We start from the raw sequence: 21,445 nt of genomic DNA, 5'->3' as shown, positions 1-21,445 counted from the left end.
GGTACTAGTAACCGGACTTGGAAGTTGGAACTTGGAACTGCTGCCTCGAGGAGAAATACAAACCCAGCAGATAGACACCGGTGAAGTGCGTAAATAATAAAAAAAAACAAGATCCTCGCAAGCAAAAAAGAAGTGAGAGCCAAGCTGCAAGCGGATACGGTTCGAACGGCACCGTCTGCCGCCACCCAGAGGCGAGTAGAATACTAGTTTGGGAGAGCAGCAACTTGTTGCAAGTCCTCGCCATCACCGCATGTGCTTCCCGTGATTTTTAACCGCGGAATCTTTCTGGAACTGAGCCGCCAGCTCAAACTGACAGACGACGCGCGAATTCGAACGGGTTCCACGCCACGCCACGCCACGCCCGACGACAGACCACATTCCCCCGCTGCCTGGCATCCGAACCCACCCGCCGCGTGTGAACGGAGCAGCGCGCGGCGGAGAAAAGCAGGGCGATCGCGGCGGCCGCCTCGATCGGTGGCCGCCGGAATAGCTCGCGGCCTGCGAACGCCGCGCAGGCGCAGGCTCAGGCTCCGCCGGCCTCCGGCCAGGTCCAGGCGCACCATGCTCGCCTGGCCAGCCAGCGTCAACTGCCAAGCCGTCTCGGAGCTTTCCTGCCATGCCATGCGCTGCGCGGCTGACGCTGCCCCCGCAGCGCGGCGCTCTGGACGCCTGGCCGAGGTAGCTGGTAGCCCATCCGCGCGCGCGGCGCCCCCCACGTGACGGAGCGCAGCGCAGGGGCGGAGGAGCAAAGAGCCGGGCACATGTGAGGGCCCGCCACCACGCTCGCCTCTGCCTGCCCCTGCCGTGCCGTGCCGTGCCGTGCCACCATGGGACCGACCCTGCAGCATGGCTGGCGTCGCCGGCCGGCCGGGCTCCATCGGACCCGACGCTCCAATTTCACACTCGCTCGCTTGTTCCAAAACGAGCGAGCGATCCGACCCTCGCGCTTCTTTCCCTTTCGGCTGGGCGCTCCGCACCTTCTTTCCCTCCCTTTTTTGGTTGCGCCTCCCCACCGATCCAGCCTTTCACGTCTCCCAAATGCTGCATCCGAACATGCTCCCCGGGAGTGCCAACGGACAACGGCGAGTTGCCACGTTATAGCCACTAGCCAGTGGCTCATGTGCGGCGTGCCTGGCTATAGTGGATCCCAGCATGCGACAGCTTGAATTCTTGAGCGCAGCAGTGAACGACGTTCTTGCTTTTTGTGTTTACTCTTTCTTGGTATTGAGCCGATTCTCATATGTTACTCTTTTTTTTCACTTCTTTTGTTGTGAAGTATTTGTTCTTTATAGCAGTAGTTATGAGCACATACGAGTTACATGTTCTTTTATACAAGTTGTATATAGTCTCTAGATGCTGTGTATATAAGTTGTGTTATAGTATAATAACCTTTTTCCATAAATTATGTATATAAATTTGACTCGTTCCAATAGTTAAGGTGAGAGATTATTGTATATATTTTTGTGCACAAATTATGTGGATAAGTTTGCATCATGTCAATGACTTATGTAGAAAGGTTATTTGATATATTTTTTTTGCATAAGTTATAAACATAATTTTTTGATTATAGAATTAAGTAATATAACATTACAAAATAAACATTTGTTATAGCCTTTTTATCATAATTTTGTCATGCAATAGGTTGGCGCTAAAGATTATTTATATATCTTTTCAGTGCATAAGTTATGTACATAACTTATTTGCCAATAAGTTATGCACATAACTTATTTGCAGATAAGTTAAGCAACATATTACTGTTGAATTTTTGTTATAGATGGAACCTTATATAAGTTTGTATAAAAAACATGCAACACACCAACCCACTGAATTTTACCATCGAACCTCCCACCCAACTTTTATTCCCTATATTTTCATTAGCCCTGAATGTTTTTGCGTGCCAAAGAGAATGCAACAGTGGTGCCTCGAAAAGAAAAGGGCGGCTGTGCCTAGGAGGCCAGGAAGGGGTGTGGAAAGAAAATGAAACTGGTTCCGCGGGCACGGAACAACCAACGCCTGGCGCACGTGGAAAGCCGAAAAGAGAATGATCCGCGTGCACGTGTGGCTGAAAAGGGAAAGTTTATACGTGTCGGAAATCGATTGCTACCTCCGTTCGTGGCGAGCGCTCGTGAATTAGCATAGCCCTCAGGCGGGCCCCCTACCGTGGACTACATGGTCGCGTCACTGACCGGTCGCTGTTAGCCCCCGTGGCGCGCCTATTTTTTTTATTTTTAACCTTTTTTAATAATATTTTAAATTTAACCCGTATTGATTTTTTTGCAGGAAGTAGCCCGTTTGGTCACGTCACCTGCCCCGGCGCGACAGATAGCCTTTGTCGCGGCAGTGCATGTGGCGTGACAGGGTGGCCATGCTGGCGGGCCGAGCCAGCGCTGCGCCAGGGGGCGATGACGTGGACAAGCCTGTCGCGCCGCATGAACTTGCGCGACAAGGCCAATGTCCTGGGCCCGCGGCAGCCCCTTCTCCCCCACCCTCCCTTTCTTTCCCTCCTCCTCCCCGACCAGAGCTGCAGCCAGGGCGACGCCGCCGGCCGCCGCCTCCCCAGATCCCCCCCAAATCCGGATTTTTTTGGGGGGCAAAAGTGGGGGGGGGATCGTTCCCCACCCTTCTCCGAAGGTATTGCCCCTAATATCTCATTGTTTAACCGTGTGCATTAGTAGTTATTGGTGGTTTTTTTATTAGGGTTAGGTTCTTGATATGATAAATGATGGTGTTGTTGATAGTTTTCTCATGATCAGGGCTTTAGATGATACGTACATGGTACTCTACTCTCGATTTGTGCGTGAGGTAGTACATGCATGCATCGATTAATATGATTTCTAGGATTGAATAGTCGGGATATTAATATGAGTTACATGTAATTTTATTCCATAGTTTTACGAATGTACATATTATATTTTGAACGCAGGTATATTGTGCTTAATTAGTATATACTTTGTTTCCATAAGTATTTTGGTAATGAAATTTATGTATCTACAGTACACATGGCAATGAGCGATGCCCAGTACAAGCTGTTTGGTGGTGGATAGTACCCATCCGAGTGTGATGCAGATGCCCCAGTCCCTCCCGCCCTTCCAGTTCCATTCTGTTGTTGTGAACCGGGCAATCATCTGGCAGTAGTGAAGCAATCTAGGCATCCCAAGACGGCCGGTAGAGCATTCTACATATGCAAGTGGAATGATTCATTGAATCCTTGCCACTGCTTTTTCTTTCAGTGGATCGATGGTCCGGATAAGTTCGACCCTAGAATCTGGTTGTTCCCTTATTATCGGTTTGGGTCGTGGGCGTACAATTAGTTTAGACGATGGCCCCCCACCAAATCCACCACCTATGACAGAGGAAGAGAAGTAAGAAACTGCTATATATCGTGTGAATAATCCTCCCAAATGTCATTGCGGTGTTCGTGCCAAATTTCAGAGGCCTAATATTGGTGTCCCTCCAAAATTCACTCCCTTTTTTAGATGCTCTCTAAAGACTAGAGTAAGTGTCATGTAACGTAGCATTGATTCTTTAATTTTGCTGTAATTATGTTGGTAATGTTATGTGTCATGCAGGATGGATGGTCGGCATGTGACTTCAATGAGTATATTTAAGGTCTTAGATCTCATTAGCCCACAGAAGAGGAAGTGCGTGATTTTGAGAGTGGAAAGAAGCCATGGCCATGTACAACTACTCCTAGTCTTCGATGCAAGTATGGTATTCTGCCCACAAAAGGCGTAGTTCCTTCTGAGCTTAGCTACGGATATTACTGTGGCAATAGCTACGTAGAGTATTGGGTTCGTATATTAACCACAAAGTTGGAACACCTTATGATTTTGTGATTCTGCTAGTACTTGATATATTAATATTTCTGAACATTTGGCTCTCAATAATTCTCTCGATAATTTTTCAGGAGGGAAGGTCATGTGATTGGGAGTGGTTTGAAGGCCGGTATGAGCTTATGTTGCAATTGGGCTGAACAAAAGAGCCTTGTTAATCTAGAGACACTTTAAATAGAAAACTGAAGATAAGGAAGGATTACCAAGTTACTTTGCCCCTTGAGTCATTTCTGTCAGGGCCCGTACTCCAAGACCTACGGCGTGAGTATGGAAAGAAGGCAGCAGAAAAGGCAACTCTTGAGGATTGCATTGTTTATTGGAGGAGGAACCGAAGCAAGTACCCACGGCCCCTCACTAATAGGGAGCTTTTGGCAAATTATGAGAAGGAGGAGGAGGAGATGGAGAGGCAGAGGTTAAGGGAGGAAAGAGCGAAGAAAGGTTTTACTGTTGATCCGCAAGCTAAATACCCAAAGGGTTCATGGGAAGAATATTTTCTGAAATTGGAGGCTAACAAGAGGATGGAAGAAATGGAAAGGATGGAGGAGTTAGCTCAGGAGGCTCATATGGAGGCAATGCAGGCCCTAGTTGCCGATCTGCCACACAAGGTGCCCAACGTTGAGAAGGATGTGCCATCCGCGAGCACGGAGGTTTTGGGTGTTAGAGCTACTCAAATGGAGGCAATGAAGGCACTTGTAGGAGACTTACCTGCCCAAGATTACCAGTCTGCCAGGAAAGGAAAAGCAGTTGACATCCCTAATTGGGTGGGCAATGAAGATGATGATTGGGGTGAGGATGAGTTGCTTGCAGACTGCGACTCGGATTAGGATCTATCCTATTCGTTCTATGTTATTTGTTTAATGGACTTTGTATGAGTTTCAGACTATAATTTCATGTACAAGACTTATGTGTTAAGAGACTTTAGTTAAGTATCTCGTTTGTGTAATGGACTATATTGTTTGTGTAATGGACTTTGTATGGTTGTTAAATTGGGACTATATTTTATTTCGTTCGTGATGCAATGCAGGGTGATCTCGAATGTGAGAACTACAACTTTTGAATTTAATATTGCATGGTAGATGGATACTGATATCATAATTGAGGATTACAACTTAGATGGGTACATAATTTAGGATTGCATCGAAAAGTACATGACACCTTCAACATTGAGAGAGATTACTAGAACGATACATGATGTTCCAACAGCAAATATAGAATAGTAGATGTGCTCGGTGTCAACTAGAGAACTAGAACGATACATGACACGTACAAGATTGTTGCATTGCAAATAGAGATGCATCTCCTCTAACCATAATAGTTCCGCCGTCCCGAAACTGTCGGTGGCATGAAGCATCGCGTCAAGTTTTTGGCACGCTCCTGGCGCATCTCTTCTTCCAGTTGGGTGATGTGCTCGGTCATCGTCGACTTCTCCGCCTCAATGTTGTTGAGGCGATGTTCATGTTCTTGATTCTCATGTAAAAGTTGGTTGATTTGATCATGCTTCATATTGATCTCTATGTCCTTTTGCTGGTTCAGTACGTGCAGGTGACATATGTATTCTTGCACATGAACTTCCATAGGGCCATCAATCCAATAAGTAAACCCACGATCACTAGTCTAGATTCAATTAAAATGAGTAAGATGTTAACATGTCATGATAAATTTGCGTATAAGAACTGATAATGACAGGTGAAATATATGAAAACCTCATAGTAAGGGCAACGGAAGAACCTTCTTCCAGCATCACCAAAATGCTCGTAGACCTGTACAACAGCATCGTCTCCATGGTGGCATGGCGGCCAAAACTCTAGTGGAAGGGCATTGTGCGCACCGTAGAATGCTCTAGTTCTTACTTCTAAGTTTTGGTGCGGAGGAGGCGGATCGATGGGTCCTTGAACCCACGACATGGTTCATCTGAGATTACACACACTCGATGGCTCGCTACACTGCCTGGAGTCCCTATATATAGTGCACCAAGGACATGGTGCGCCCCGGGTCCGGTGGAATCATTTCGATTGCAACCTCAAGGCCTGTGTAAAGGGTGATGCGCGTGAACAAAAAAGTGTCCTGACTGAAATGTGAAGTCACTGAAAAGTCAGGGCATCGTAGAGTCCAGACACTAAAAAGCCTAGGCATTGTAGAATCCAATCACTGAAAAGCCTAGTTACTGAAGAGTGTACTGACTAAAACGTGAATTCACTGAAAAGTCTAGGCATCATACAGTCCAGTCACTGAAAAGCCTAGTTACTGAAAAGTGTAATGACTCAAATGTGGAGTCACTGAAAAGTCTAGACATTGTAGAGTCCAATCACTGAAAAGTCTAGTTACTGAAAAGTGTACTCGCATTTTTCTGAATCTCTTTTCTAATTGGTGAGAGTTCTTCTGTGGATGCACTGACAAGAGGAGAGCAGAAATTTGAGCAAACCTAGTATCTGCTCATCTGGTTCAAGTTTAGGTAAGTCCTAAAGATATTTCTGTGACACACTTGTTTGTAATTGCCATGCACACTGGAGCTGGTTTTATAATATTTACTTATTTACTAAAGAAATAGTCATTATCGCTAACACATTCCCTTATTGCAAACTCCTGCCGCGCCGATCTCGGTGGCGCGACAGGAGGCTCTGTCGCACCTACGAGGTGAGAGAACATGCCATTCTGGGCCAACGGGCACGCTGGCGCGACGGCCCAGGCCTGTCACGCCAACACCAGTGGCACGACAGGATTGGGCCATCGCGCCAGCGTGCCCGTTGGCCCAGAATGGCTTGGTTTCCGGAGTTGTTGGCGTGACAGAGCGTATTGTCGCGCCAATGCCAGTGGCGCGACAAGAGGCTTAGTCGCGCCAATAGCTCCACAAAACAGGCCATTCTGGGCCAACGGGCACGCTGGCGCGACGGCCCAGGACTGTCACGCCAGCTCCAGTGGCGCGATAGGAGTAGGTTACCAGTTGTCTAGGTGGCCCGTCCAGTCGCGCCAACTCCAGTGGCACGTCGGTGTGCCCAGTCGCGCCAATTACGGTGGCGCGACAGAGTCAATTCCCAGATCAGCCAGGTTTTGCTTGTCCAGGCAGCCATATACTGTTGCATTGTAACTGTGTGTCGACAGGGAGCGCTAGCGGCAGCAAGTTAACGGCAAATTTAAAATTATGGAGACAAATACTAAATATCATAGGAACTTATGCATCGACTTCCACACTTGGACAAGCATCACCTCGCATTAATCCTGAAAGTCACATAGTGTCTGCCACACAATCCAAAGTCCTAATAGGTTTGATAAGAACACCGCAGTCCAAATAACTAAGGTTACTTAAGTAGGTACATGCACAATAGCTCTAGGCACAAATAGTGGTGTTCACACTTCTAGTTCAACTACGGCGGCGGCGCTGCTCGACTGGGCTGAAAGGTTCCTTGTGGCGCCGTGGCCTTCCGGGTTCTGTTGGGAGCACGTTCCCGCTACCAATGTCTGTGTGGTCACGAGCGCGCCGTAGTCGACGAGGTGGGGTTGATGTGGTCGTAGCGGCTCCAAGTACCTGCGACATGCATGAGGTTAAATATTTCGGTTTTCATAATAAGGATCTAGTACTATTACATCAAGTAATGGAATTCCACATGTCTACCTGGCTTGATTCGCCCTGAGTCTGTGTGGCTGGTGGAGCATCGAAAATCTGTGACATCCTGAGAACCTCAAAGATTGGGTCCTCATCTTCTAAGTTGCCTTGCGCATCAGACTCTTCGCTTCCTTGTGGTGATTGGGCAGCTTTACCCCTTGACTGGGCACGTGATACCGTCCTCGAAGCGGAACGCGAAGGAGTTCTAGCAGTGTCCTGACCGTAGTGAATCGGTGTCCTGGTGCTCAAAGGGGTGCCACGTGCACTTGAAGCTCCCGCACCAGGGGCCTGTGGAGCGAAGGCCTCATCAGGGCGAGCCATGGAATTGAGCTTGGCGGCCATCCGCTTGCAACTCCGCCAGACCCTCTGTAGTACAGACGAGCATGTAACACCCAAAAGCATTTAATAATATAGGGGCAGTTGTGAAGAATATCTTATAGAATATTTTGAAACTGCACTGACCTCGGCAAATGCCCTGAGATGGCCCCCTCCATTCTGTCCTTGGCTTGCATGTGCCATTGCCACACCAGCCTCGTTAGCAAGAGTCCAAGCTGTTGTGCCTGAAAGAAATTAGTTTCAAAACAAATTAGCTTCGTTCTAGCTTTAAGTGACTTGTCAGTGATGGTGGATTACCAAGTAATTATGCAAAGGGCCTCTCTCTGGCTGAACTCCCTCATGAGTGATGTCATCATACTCATCGACGATGTCGTCGTCATCGTCGGTGTCAGCACAGTCTTCTATAGGCTCATTGGATTGTGGAGGCTTGACTGAAACTCTTGCCACAGAATAGAACCAATGTTGATATTCCTTGTAATGGTTGTGCCTATGAGTGGCACCTGATTCCGGAGCCATTCTTTGCCTTTGCTCCCACTGTGCAAGTGGCAACGCGTGTTTGACACGCCAATCATTCTCATTGTTACGTTTCTTCCTGTCGATACTGCAACAACAATTTAAATTCACTTAAGTTTGTCGGTACGAATGACACATTTTCAATGAAAGATGAACTGAAACAAAGGTAATGTACCCGTGTAAAGTTTGGGATGTTGAAATAGCCTCTGGTGGAAAGTCTTGCAGTCTTGAGAATTGTCTCTTCACCCGGTGCGGCAAGTGCATCTCGACGACAAAGAAGAATATCAAAGGGATGCACGACCTCCACAATTCTTCATCTCGTGTGCACAAGTAACTCAAGCCCAAGTTGTCCAGCTCATCTCTATCATACGGTGTCCAGAAGATCTATGCAAATGTTAGACATTAGTATTAGTGTACACCAATTGATGTAGTGAAAAATTCAGCTGAAGTATTACCTGATTTTGTGTGAGGCAATCCAAATCGTCCATGTAGCGCATGTAGCGGCACATAGGTTCTCCTCTAACAGCTCCCACATTTTTCCAGCAATATGCAATAGTAGGCCGTGACTCCTCGTCATGGTGTGGCCACGCCTTCAGTAACAAGTAACTTGGGGTTAGATACAAAAAAAATTTGTTGCACTAATCAAATGCAAACTTAAGTACATGAGACAAACCTCCAACTCGCCACGGTATGGCCGGCCCATAGGGAACCTTTCCCAAATCCATATCTGCAACAAATAGGCACATCCACCCGAGTTTGAGTCAGTTCCAACACGCCTACATGCATCATAGAGCTGTGATACATCCAAGCGAGTGTTGCGGAGCCCCAGCTGTACTGTGCAATATTCTCCCACTGCTGCCCTAGAATTGGCAAGACCATCCAAGATATAGTGTTCCCGGAACCTTTGGGAAACAGGAACCCTCCAAACATGTGCCACAGCCATGCACGTGCATGGCGCTCAACGACCTCCTGAGCTACTCCTTGAGGACAATGGTTGAAATGCTGCCTCAACCATGCAGAGCTCACTCCTGAGGTCTTCCTGTCCGTGAATCCTTCAGGTGGTGTGGGTGGACATATGCCAATGAGTGCCTCTACAATGTCTCTCTATCCATCACCTTGAGCAATACTAGTTACTGCATTGCCCTCTAAAGGTAGTCCAAGAATCATTGCAACATCTTGCATAGTGATGGTCACCTCCCCGCAAGGCAAATGGAAAGTATGTATCTCTGGCCTCCAACGGTCAACAAAAGCACTGAGTAGAGGTGCATCCATCACTGGGAGGCCCACACAGACAGTCCGAGCGAGAGGAAGCATCCCGGCCTGATGAAGGTAGGGCACGTACCGCTCATCCCATCGTAGTGGGGAGTGGGTATGTGCACGAAGGGGCTGTGTAACACCTCCGGTGTTTAACACTATATAAAACAGGCAATTAACATGCAATGACACGTTAAACCCTCCCCCAACTTCTCAATTACTGCAAAGCCGAAATTCAGTTTAAACACGCCAAAAAGTCAACTCTCACACTTTTGCTCAAATGAACTTTTGCCCAAAACGAAAGTCGTAGAGTTGGACAAAATAAACAACTTTCGTGTTCAAAGTTTTTCAAGTTCTAACATGAAAATTTGAATTAACCCCGAAAAACAAGCGGGATCATTAAACTTGAATTCAAATTTTGAACTTCCAAACCATCGCTCAAATGAAGTTTTGCCTGAAAGGAAAGTTGTAGGAAATTTAATTTTGAACAACTTTCGTGTTCAAAATTTTTCGAGTTTCAATTGAAAATTTCGAGTTTTGGCTAAGTCAAACAGTGGACTTTCTTTTCTCTCTCTCCACTCCCTTTTTCTCTCTCCTCTCTCTCCCTCGCTGACTCCCCCTCTCTGCGCGCGCAGGCGTTCAGGCACGCCGCGCGTGCGCCCGATGCCGCGCTGAGCCGCTGCCTGCCCCGCTCGCTGCCCGCTGCCTGGCCGCGCGCCGCTGACTCCCTCCCCTCTCTCGAGTGCGCACACCCCGCGCGCCGCTGACGGCCAGCCCGTTGACGCGCACGCCGCGACAAGCGCACGGCGACGCGCCGCCTCGCCGCCGTAGCGCCCAAACGGGCCGGCCGTGCACCTGCCGCACGCACGCCACCCCGCCATCATCGCCCCGCCCCCGCTGCTGCCTTGCCGCTCGGCCACGCCGACGCGCCTTAAACGCGCACGCAGAGCGCCACGCCACCCTCGCCGCCGACGCCCTGCTTCCCCCGCGCGGGCGCCTAGTCCCCTCCTCGCGCCCTCACTTCGCCATTTAGCTCGCGCCGCGCGTGTGCCCGCTCGCCCACACCCCATTCCCCACGCCCACGCCCCACCCCTTCGCCTAGAACGGCCAGCGCCGCCGCGCCACTGCGCAGCGCCGCCGCGCCCCCATTCCCGCCCGCCGAGCTACGGCTCTCGTGGAGAGCCCAGCTCACCCCTTCTCCACCCCCACCGAGCACCCCGCGGGCTCCATTCCACCCCCAGGCAACTCCCAGGCCCGCCCATCTCCGCTCGGAGCCTCCCAGTGCCGCGGAACGCCGCCGCCCATGCCATTGCCGCCGTCGAGCACCCCCTCACCGCGGAGCCCCTTCCCCGCCTTTCCCCGACTCCAATCGACCCCCGATCTAGCTTCCTCATGGCGCCGTGAAGCTCCCCGGCCTGCTCTTGCCCCTCCTCCCGCACCGGAGCGCCGCCGCCCGCTGCAGCCGCCGCCGCCGCTCCCTGGGCGCCGCCGCCGACCCTGCTCCGACCATCCCCGTCGACCACATCACCCACCACTAGGTAGAGCTCGGTGAGCTCTCACCCCTGGACCACATCCCCGCCGCCGGCGAGCCTCCTCCTCGCCGGGAAAACCCCCGCCGCCGCCTCCCCTGTCTCCTACCTCCGGCCAGGGACCCCGGCGCAATTTGTTTTAGGTTTCCAGGGGGTTAAGTGAAAGATTCCGGGGCCCCGTTGCAATCTGTGTTTTTGTATTTTCTAGATTTTCTAGTGAACTTGTAAATTCGATTAAAAATCGTAGAAAAATCAGAAAAATTCAAACTCAACTGTTATGGAATCTTTGCAAAGAGATCTACAACTTTTGTTACATACACTTTTTCATTTGCTCAATAGTTTTTACTTCATTTAAAATACAAAGAAAATGTACTTTATATTAGATATCGAGTTACAAACATGAGTTGTTAGCCATTTTTGGCCAGTAGGGTACATGTTAGGTGTATAACCTTGTGTAAAAGTTTCATAGACTTTTGATATGCCTAGCTATCGGTTTATTTAAATCTTGCTTTATGCCTACTTTAAATTAGTTTGTTTTTACATACTGTTTAGCTTGGTTTAATGAGCTCAAACTTTTACAGTGCCTTTAATTTGATGTTTAGTTACTGTACAAAAATTTTGAGAAATTTTAGATAGGTGGAACCAGTCCAACTAATTAATAGTATAGCTATTTACACTAAATCAAGAAAAATAGTTTATTTGCATAGAAAAATCTGATAATTTTTCTAGGGGATTAAATTGAGTTTATAACCAAACTGGTAAAATTTGAGGCTCTGGAACTTAGCATAACAGCCTATGGAATTTAATTTCGATCCATGCAGCATTACTTTGTGCTATTTTTCATGCCCTGTAAAATGCTTGTTTAATTGTTAAAAAATTTATGTCAGGCTTATCTTTAGGTATAAAACCTTCAGTTAAAATTTCATTACCATTACTTGCATAATTTGACCTGTAAAATTCATTTTTGTTTCCAGCAGTAGCTGTTTGTTTTATTTTTCGTGGTTAATAGGCTGCATAAAATGGGCTGAAAATTTCACAGTAGGCAAGTTATTTAGATATGTATCATACATAAAAATTTCAAACCCAGAATCTCTGTTTAACATTATTTATGATAAGGACATGCTTAACCTAGTAATAAATAAGAAAAATCTTCTTTTGCTGCATAGGGATAAAAGAGAAAACCCATCCGAGTTACTTTGTGAAGTCAGTACAATGATTATTACTCTATAAATGGTTGTCCAAAATGATGTAACATAATCTTTTGTAAATCATCTTGAGTTTGTGTTGGAGTACAATTCTTTAGTGAAGAATTGATTAAATCGTATCACTAAAATAACTCACGCGTATGCATTTCATATAGATTCGACTACTCTCCCTGACGGTACGTACGAGTTGGTGCCGGAGTCCGAGAGTGAGCAGCGTGAAGCTCAAGTAAATCTGACTGAAGCTACCGAAGACCCGAACCCAGTTTCGGAAGAGCCCACAACTAGTTACGCTCAGGAAGGCAAGCCCCGGAGCATGTCCTACCTATTTTAATTTATGCAACTATTTGTATTCCTGTTTATTGCGCATTTAAGTTGCAGGAATTGTTTGGAACCTTAGTTGCATGATCCTAGGTACCTATGCTTGAACACTAGTATGTGTAGGTCGCTAGTTGGCTATGCTAATGGTTCGGTAGAAGTCGAGTGATTTCCTGTCACTCGCGAGCTCATAGGAGTTGAATGCTTACTACACACTGCAATATAAGGTTTACGGGCGGGGTTGTTGTACTTGTGATACCCCGTCTGTTTAGTCAAAATGGATAAGGCCGCGGTGTGTGGTAGTGGTGGTTAAGCGTTTGAACGTACTAACCACATGCCGAGAATATGGTAATCGGTAAGCTTAAGTACCTGATGGAACCGGCCGTGGAACATACTCCCCACTGTCTGGTCTATGGTCACGCACGGGTGCAGGGCACCCTAGGACGGTGGGCCTGTTTCATGCCCGGGGAAAAAGAGGAAAAGTCGCGTGGGTGACTGCATTTCCCATGCGTGTGTTTAGGTCTGCCTGGCCAGGTTAATAAATTCGATTCGAATCGTCCATCTCTCATGGATATTGAGACTGCTTAACCCTTTTGCCACATAGAGTAAGAAGTGGAACAATGGTGATGAGAAATATGGTCGAATGATGAAAAATAATTGCTTTCCACCATGTATGCTTTAGGATAGATGCTAATGTAGAATGGTTAAGCCTAATAGAACTTGAAAGCTAAAATCGGAAAATAAGGACTTACTGCTTTTCGGCAAAGACAAACCCCTCAAGCCAAAAGCCTTGCATGTCTAGTTAGAGGGTTAGTTATATCCTAGTCGGGTAAGCCTTGCGGAGTATTAGTATACTCAGCCTTGCTTGTGGCTAAATTTTTATTTCAGGTAATACTTTTGAGGACATGATTGCTAGCTTGACTTGGCCGTGTACCTTACCCCCTGGTTGGTCGGTGGAGTGGGATACGACTCCGGCCAACGATGGCAATGCCGAGTGATGTCATGTACGGGCTTCATCATGACATCATGTATCGTCGTTTAGAACTCGTTTTATTTCCGCTGCAGTGAACTCTGAACTACTTTCTTTTCGAATTTCAAGTACCTTTCAATGATTTCGAATTTGGTTTGTAATAATTAAGTTAAGACTCTGTAATGTAATATATTTGTGAAATGTTGTACTCTCTGGACTCACCTTCGTGTGGGTTACATGTAAGCTTTGGGTTCGATCGACGCTCAGGTGGATTCTTCGGGACTTTACCCGACAGCACTGCCGAATTACTCCGTTTGAAGTGCGTGTTAGCCGGGATTGTCTTTAAGATGATGGTTAGCGCACTTGAGCCGGATTAATTAGGGCGGTACCGCCACAGGCTGCAACACCTATTTTTGGAAAAAGTTATACGTTAGAGCAAAAAAACACAAATTTGAATGAAAATGTATGATAGTACTTAATGAGGTTGAAAGACTTACCTCCCCATGGTCAACTAGGACGTGTGCTCGGTGCTTGGAGTCGTAGAACGTCTCCAGAAGGGGGAACGTGGGGTGCGCCATCCTGCATTGATGAATCAAAAAATTATGAGTACAAACCAAAATATGAAGACCAAGACAAACCCAAAGTAATCATGGTAAGAAAAACATTATATGCATATTAATATTTGTGCTAAGCACAACCTGCTATACCTCTGTCCGTGTGGTACGCCTAGTCTTGTTTCTAACGCTTGCTTTGGCCGTTCTTTTACTTTTGGATTTCTTTTTCTTCTTACATTTGCACTGAGAACAAAATCTATGGCACTTGGAGCAACGGTTTTGGCTCTTGCCCTCATCAAAGTCACCGGTTCCATAGTCTGCACTAGCCCGACCTTGCGCCTCATCCATATCACCTTTGAGCCTTTTCTTTCGCCTCCTTCCTTTCTTAGGTTTCAACAGTGACGCATCCGGCACGTACTCTACTCCCTTGTACTCCGGCCATTGAGACGGATCGAGGTAAGGTTCAAAACTAGGCTCCCATATTTTGATTGTATTGGACCGAGCGTAGTATGGACTCAAGTAAGTGGGGCTTTTGAAAAAATGTCCGCGGGCCCTACATGCCGTTATTAGGTGCGAGCATGGAAGGTGTAACAATTGTGGAGTCATGCAAGTGCACTCTCCAGATCTGAGGTCCACTTTGTAATGGCGTCCTCCGTGACTCTCACCTCCTATATTTGTACCACCTACTCCTCTAACACCATAAATCATTCTCTCAGGCCCGTACGGCGCTGCCAGTTGGTTCACCGATCTATTCGCGGCATCCCCAAGGTGTTCATGCGCTATTAGTCCCCACTGCTTACCCTTATCCAACAAAGTCCGAGCTTTCCCCCATCTATCGACGAAGTACTCGTTCAACTTTTCGAAAGAAAACTCTACAATGCCAGCAACAGGTCTTGATCGAATGCCTTTGAATATATTGTTCACGAACTCAGCGTTGTTTGTGGTCATGATACCGTACCGCCAACCCCCTTCATCATAAGCAAGGGCCCATTTGTCCTTGTCCACCATTTCACCTTTCAACCACTCCTTGGCCCTCTCATTCATGTCCTTTTCGAAATCAGCAAGTTTTTCTTCAAAAGCTTTCTCCGTGCGCACTGAACACAACAACTTTAGTTTTCCAATGAGTTCCTTCTTTTTTCTGATGCCTCCACATATTTGCTGCAAAGTGTCGCATGCACCACCTATGCACAAGAGGTGGAAATCCATCCATGTGCTCTTTAACACAGTTTAGGAGACCATGATGCCGGTCAGATATCATACAAACTTGCCTGGAGGGGCCCAACACATACCGCCGCACCAGCTTCATAAACCAAGACCAGCTATCGTTGTTTTCTCCTTCGGTCAAAGCAAATGCTAGAGGGACTAGTTGCCTATCAGGGTCCACGGCAACGGCCATCATTAGTACCTCCTTGTATTTTCTCGTCAGGAATGTGGCGTCCACGAGGATTACAGGTCGGCAATGCTGGAATGCTTCAGCACATTGAGCAACACACCAGAACACCCTTTGTAAAACATGCTTGTACACTCCGTTGTGAGGGAGCATCATGTTTCCTGTGTACATGAACCATCTGATGCTTGGATTGAAGAGGGACATGCCCGTCAAGACCCTGGGCACCCTGGCATATGACTCTAACCAATCTCCCCACAACAGAGCTATAGCATGTTACTTTGCACGCCACGTTTTGGAGTACTTCACCCGGTAAGAACTTAAGGCGAAAATGGACTCCATAAGCGAAGGAACTGAGGTGTCGCTGTCCTTCCGAACAATACCAAGGATTCGATGAGCGAGGTAACGTGCAGTGCACTGTGCATGAACTTGCTTCGGCTTTGACGATGCACATGTGTGAGGCTGTCTTACATTGGTGATCTTCCACTGACCAGTGCCCCTAACAATACGTGCCCAAACACCCCAAAGGCATCCCTGCTTGCAGAGCACATCATAGCGTAGGCTCTTGTCCGAATGAACCACATTAAATGGTCGATGGTGACGCACTGCATAGTCAGCCAAGAAAACTGCAACTCTGGAAGGGAATTGAACTTCATGGCCTTGCAAATCCCTGAACTGTCACTATCAATTACACACTCACTTTCAAAAATAGTTGAGTCACAAATGGCTCTATCGATCCTGCTAAGGTCCTTAGCATTTGATACCGCAGGGACTTCAACGTGGGCTAACTTCAGCATGCGCAACTCGTCGGCGGTATAACTAAATCGTTGATCATCATTATTAACAGCCGTACCCAATGACCCATCCCTAGACTCATCATCTCCACCTCTTTCCTCATCAATTGTGTTGGCTCCATCGCCGGCATCATTTTCCTGCTCTACTTGGGCCTCAACAACATTACCCTCCCGTTCTTCTTCCCCGGTGTCTTCATCATCGTCGTCTTGATCACTACTATCGTATTCACTATCCTCCGAACCTAAAGAAATATCATCATCATCTGCAGCATCCGTGTCTTCTTGTGCCTCGAAGGTATCTGGCCCCAAATGATTGGAAGCCACTCCCATATCGTAATCCGAAGCACAAGTGGGATTTGGAACATCTTCTACAAAGGTTGACTCTTGAGTCATATTCTCAATACGAAATGTAATTTCAGGAATTTCTTCTACTCTCCCAACTGGTTCTTCTAATATTATTGTACGGGTTATTTCAACAACCACCTCCAAGCAAACCACGTTTGCACGGTCAACAATATCCTTATACTACCTCCAATGCGTTTCCGATTCTAACTTCATCAAAACATAATGTGGCCTAGCTTTACCGCAGTCAAATCTGCCCCTAAATGAAATTGCACCTTGCCCCCAACTATGTTTTGAAACCACATCTACCAAATCTTTGAAGGATGGAGGCCTATCAAACACTTGCACGTCCTCAAGCATATTCTCAAACTCTCCATGTTCATTAACCGAACCACCATGAAAAATTCGAACTAAACGGTCCATCTACAAAATACAAAAAACTAAAATGTTCTCTATCATACTCATGGAATTAAATCATCTACAAAAAGTACTTGTACGTAGCCTATTATCCATTACTCAAACTAATATCTCATTTCCACTATCTAACCCTAACAAATGTAGTATTTGGAACATGCAAGTCACTCCTCTCGTTAAATTCGGGAACAGAGATTCATCTAAGTATAAGCAAAACATCCAATCAGGAGAATACTACCATCTACAACAACTATCTTCAAATCAATAAGCAAACCCTAATCAACAACAACAACTAATATCTACCAATGTACACGGTAAATCGAAGGGAGAAGGAGGGCAGTACCTTCGGGGGAGGGGCCTGAGCGTTTCCTCCCCCCCAAACGCCGGATTTGGGGGGGGATCTGGGGGGGGGCGGCGAGCAGCAAGGCGGCGCTGGCTTCGGGCGTCTGAGGGAAAGAGTGGAGGGGAGGGGGAGAAGGGGGCCGGCTCGGGCCTAGGTAAATGGGCTTGTCGCGTCATCCCGCCTAGCGTGGCAGGCTCCTGTCGCGCCATCCCGCATGTGGCGCGACAGGAAAGCCACGTCAGCGCCCCTATGGCGCAGCGCTTTGCTCGGGCTGCCAGCGTGGCCCGATTGTCGCGCCACATGCACTGGCGCGACAGAAGCTAATTGTCGCGCCATTGTGCATGGCGCGGCCAAACGGGCTAAATTTAAAATATTAATAAAAAAGGATTAAAAATAAAAAAAATTCGCGTCTATCATGGCTCGATCGGCAGGCGTGCGCGCATGCATGCCTTCCCGTCGCCCGCCTCCATCTGACCATCTCCATCTCGGCATCTCTCCCAATCTCCATCCATGCAGGGGGCAGATGCTCATCCGGCTCAGCTAGCTCCTTTCTTGTCAGTTGTCACTGGCTCGCTATCAGTGTTTCGGTGTCAACCTCTCCTCGTAGGCTCATAGGCTGTGTTTAGATGGAGGGAAAATGGGATGCGAAAAGTCACATCGGACACTGTAGCATACTGTAGCACTTTTCATTTGTTTGTGGTAATTGTTGTCCTACCATGACCTAACTAGGCTCAAAAGATTCGTTTCGTCGTGTACATCAAAACTATGCAATTAGTTTTTTTATTTACCTACATTTAATGCTCAATGCATGCGTCATTTGCTATATTTAATGTTTCGATGTGATGTCGATGTGATGGAAAGTTTGGAATTGGGGGGAGTTTTTGGGAACTAAACACAGCCCTAGTACTAAAGGGCGTAGGAGTACGTACCTACACCGTACGGTGTACTTTGGGCTAGCTAGTCTTGTAGAGTACTAGTACTTGCGTGGCATCGACACGACACGTCCTTCTGACTCGACGCTAGGTCCTAGTAGCACGTAGCACCTGCACGCGCCAGCGTCAGCGTGGAAGGGTACGGGCATGGGCACATGTCCGGAGCAGTGGCACCCGCGCCCTTATGTTTCTCGTTGCCTTTACTAAATGATCGTCGAGCAATAACGCCGTAGCCGTCTCCGTCCTGTCCTGTCCTGTCCTGTGTGCACAACTGCTCGAGCCCATCAGCCCATGCACGAGGCGTAGGGATGGAAATAAGAGGACAGATATCCGAAATATCCAAACTCACTTCCATACAAATCTAATCCGCTCCCATCCTATGAATAAAAATAGAAAAAAATAAGAAAATAGATATCCAAAATATTTGAATCTGTTTTCATACAAATTCAATCCGCTTTCACCTTTAATGAGGTATTTGTCCCAATCCGGAAGGCGGGAGGACTACACCGCCCATCCCGTACCTCGCGCGGCCGGAGCGGGAGCCCATCAGCGTGCGCGGCCGCGTGAGGCATAGCGATGCTGCGATGGCAACATGTACTATGCGTGTGGGCATGTGGCGCCACGGCACCCGGCTCAGTAAGGACCGGCGGGATGAAGGAGGAGCCCAGCAGGCAGGGTTCACGTATTGTTCCACCGGCGGCATCGTCTCCCGTGCGCGCGGTTTGCCGGGTGCTCGGATCGAAGGATCAACGTTGCGGCGGGCTACGTACGGAGGCTAACAAACTAGCAACGCGAGTGCGGCAGGGGGGGCTAGGGTTCCAACGCGACGCACCGGCACGGGCAGAGTACGCTAGAGTAGTAGCTCGCCGTTGATTTACGGTTTTGCTTGCCAGGCTCGGGGCAGCGGCTTCCGCGGGAGCATGGCGTTATCGGAGTATCGGACAGGACGCGCGCGCGAGCGTCTGGCGCTGGAGCTAGATTCCCATCCCCGTCCCGCACTCCCATCCCATCGCGACGATGGGCCGACGGCTAGCTAGCTACTGGTAGCTAAACAGGGCGGTGGATTTTAGAGAGTACAATTGGATACAGTGTATCCAATGTTACCCTCTAAAATCCACCCCTAAAAGGAATATTTTCCTCCCTTTAAACAGATTCCGCACTCTATATCAAAATCCTCTCCAATAATACACTCCATACCACACCCCCTATACCCCACCATCCAATATTTTATATTTCCTTCTCCAACTAACTCCAACTACCTATTTCCTTCTAATTACCTCTCCCCTCAAAACTAAAATAACTTGTTATTAATCAAAATCTGGACTCTATCTCTCCTCCACTCGACGGTCCCCCACACGGGTAGAGGCCGGCCGTACGCCCCCTACCTGTGGCGGACCTCTCTCCTCCCTCCAAAATGGAGGCCTGTGTAGGGGGTTCCATTGGAGCACATACAGGCGTCCCCGTCCTCCATCTCGGGGTAGGGGGCGGGATGGAGGGCGCCGCTGGAGACAGTTTAGGACAGGAAACCGGGCGGGCGGGCGCGCGGCCCTAGGCAGCAGCGGCAGGAGCTCGCGCCCCGTTCTCGCCGTCCTGTTCCCCGTCCTACGAGCGCCGGAAACCGTCTGCGCGCCGCATGCATCGGGGGCGCCAGCCCCGCCGCAAGCCGTAACGAACCTCATCCTCGCCGCCACACGGCCCGCGTGACGTCACAGGAACCCTAGCTAGTAGTAGTACAGAATGAATTCAGGCGCTGTTTAGTTCCCTTTAGGGCGCATTTAGTTGTTTTTGGTGAAAATTTTTGGGTGTCACTTCAATGTTTGACTAGATATCGGGAGGATTTTTCGAACACTAATTAAAAAACTAATTTCAGAACTCACTTGGAAACCGCGAGACGAATCTTTTGAGGCCTTTACCACATCGTTAGCACATGTGGGGTTACTGTAGCACTTATGGCTAATCATGCACTAATTAGGCTCAAAAGATTCGTCTCGTCATGTACATCCAAACTGTGTAATTAGTTTTGTTATTTAATTATATTTAGTGCTTCATACATGTGTTCAAAGGGGAGTTGAAAATTTTTGGGTGAAAATTTTTGGGAACTAAACGGGGCCTTACATGTAATAGCAAAAAAAATTTGCGACGGAATCTTGTCAATTTGAAGTAATAAATGAAGTCTATTTACAAAATTTTTTACACGGATGGATTGTAAATCGCGAGACGAATCTAATGATGCTAATTAATCCATGATTAAGCAATAATTAGCGGATGGGTACTGTAGCATCACTGTTGCAAATCATGGATTAAGTAGGCTCATTAGATTCGTTTCGTGATTTACAGCCCATCCATGCAAAAAAAGTTTTATAAATAGACTTCATTTAGCACTTCAAATTAGCAAGATTCCTTTGCAAAATTTTGTGTTTTTGCGTTTACAGAGTGGGAACTAAACAGGGCCTCAGGGTGTGTTTAGTTCCCCCGACTTCTCCAAATTTTCCATCACATCGAAATTACATCGAAACATTAAATATAGTGAATGATCCATGTATGGAGTACTAAATGTAGGTAAATAAAAAAAACTAATTGCATAGTTTTGATGTACGATGCGAGACGAATCTTTTGAGTCTAATTAGCCTATGATAGGATAATATTTATCACATATAAACGAAAAGTGCTACAGTGCTTTTCACAAACACTTTTCGTATACTTTTTTGCAACTAAACACAGCCTCAATTCCCCGTGGGTGCGCGGAACGCAGAGCTAGCCAGTCGTACACAGCGTGATCCTGCAGACTGTACTACCGGAGTGAGCTTTAGTGGGCCGATTTATAAAATTTACGTCTAAAAATATCACATTAAATATTTGGACACATAAAATATTAGATAAAATTTATGTATAAAATTTTTTACACCGATGGATTGTAAATCGCGAGACGAATCTAATGAGTCTTATTAATTTATGATATCGCTAATCATGAATTAATTAGGCTCTTTAAGTTCATCTCGCGATTTATAATCTATCTGTGCAAAAAGTTTTGCAAATTAATTTTATTTAGTACTCCGAAATAGTAAAATTCTGTTTCAAAATTTTTACGCGTACGTAATAAAAATCTAACATGGCCAAAGATAC

This window comes from Panicum virgatum, chromosome 7K (genome assembly GCF_016808335.1).
Source record: "Panicum virgatum strain AP13 chromosome 7K, P.virgatum_v5, whole genome shotgun sequence".
Lineage (NCBI taxonomy): Eukaryota > Viridiplantae > Streptophyta > Magnoliopsida > Poales > Poaceae > Panicum > Panicum virgatum.
The sequence above is the reverse complement of the archived record's forward strand: the minus strand, read 5'-3'. Positions refer to the sequence as shown.